At 41.2% G+C, this 1,510-nt stretch overlaps 1 non-coding gene across 1 annotated transcript; it reads right to left on the bottom strand.

Moving 5' to 3' along the window:
* Positions 1-488: 488 nt before the first annotated feature.
* On the bottom strand, positions 489-596 carry LOC148577375 (small nucleolar RNA R71). The gene has a single exon (XR_015903341.1). It is a non-coding gene; the product is annotated as a small nucleolar RNA R71 (small nucleolar RNA).
* Between the last annotated feature and the right edge of the window lie 914 nt (positions 597-1,510).

Raw genomic sequence — 1,510 nt, 5'->3', positions numbered from 1 at the left:
CTTCTCTTTCTTATGAGCAGGGACAGAGAAAAAGGCATTCTTGTTGAAGCTGATCCAGAACCTGAAAGGACTCTGAAGAGGAAACTAAGAGACGCTAAATTACAACAATCCAGAGACAACTTGATTGAAAATTTCGAACAAGTAAAGGAGATGGCAGCCGAACCCAACAACAATGCAAGGAGAATGCTTGGTGACTTTACTGCACCAAATTCCAATTTACATGGATGAAGCATCTCCATTCCTACCATTGGAGCAAACAATTTTGAGCTGAAACCTCAATTAGTTTCTCTGATGCAGCAGAACTGCAAGTTTCATGGACTTCCATCTGAAGATCCTTTTCAGTTCTTAACTAAATTCTTGCAGATCTGTGATACTGTTAAGACAGAGCTAGAATCTGGTTGGACTCTCAACCCAGAGACAGCCTGAACTCTTGGGATAAGCTGGTCACGGCTTTCTTAGCCAAGTTCTTTCCTCCTCAAAAGCTGAGCAAGCTTAGAGTGGATATCCAAACCTTCAAACAAAAAGATGGTAAATCCCTCTATGAAGCTTGGGAAAGATACAAACAGTTGACCAAAAAGTGTCCTTCTGACATGCTTTCAGAATGGACCATCCTGGATATATTCTATGATGGTTTATCTGAGTTATCAAAGATGTCATTGGATACTTCTGCAGGTGGATCCATTCACCTAAAGAAAACGCCTGCAGAAGCTCAAGAACTCATTGACATGGTTGCTAATAACTAGTTCATGTACACTTCTGAGAGGAATCCTGTAAGTAATGGGACGCCTATGAAGAAGGGAGTCCTTGAAGTTGATACTCTGAATGCCATATTGGCTCAGAACAAAATATTGACTCAGCAAGTCAATATGATTTCTCAGAGTCTGAATGGAATGCAAGCTGCATCCAACAGTACTCAAGAGGCTTCTTATGTAGAAGAAGCTTATGATCCTGAGAACCCTGCAATAGTAGAGGTGAATTACTTAGGTGAACCTTATGGAAACACCTATAACTCATCATGGAGAAATCATCCAAATTTCTCATGGAAGGATCAAAAGCCTCAACAAGGCTTTAATAATGGTGGAAGAAACAGGTTTAGCAATAGCAAGCCTTTTCCATCATCCACTCAGCAACAGACAGAGAACTCTGAACAAAATACTTCTAATTTAGCAAATTTAGTCTCTGATCTATCTAAGGCCACTGTAAGTTTCATGAATGAAACAAGGTCTTCCATTATAAATTTGGAAGCACAAGTGGGCCAGTTGAGTAAAAGGATCACTGAAATCCCTCCTAGTACTCTCCCAAGCAATACAGAAGAGAATCCAAAAGGAGAGTGCAAGGCCATTGACATAAGCATCATGGCCGAACCTGTAAGGGAAGGAGAGGACGTGAATCCCAAGGAAGAAGACCTCCTGGGACGTCCAGTGATCAATAAGGAGTTACCCTCTAAGGAACCAAAGGAATCTGAGGCTCATATAGAGACCATAGAGATTCCATTGAACCTCCTTATGCC

The sequence above is a fragment of the Arachis ipaensis genome, chromosome B1 (assembly GCF_059453495.1).
Source record: "Arachis ipaensis isolate K30076 ecotype BB chromosome B1, ASM5945349v1, whole genome shotgun sequence".
NCBI classification, from domain to species: Eukaryota; Viridiplantae; Streptophyta; class Magnoliopsida; order Fabales; family Fabaceae; genus Arachis; species Arachis ipaensis.
The sequence above is the reverse complement of the archived record's forward strand: the minus strand, read 5'-3'. Positions and strand labels throughout refer to the sequence as shown.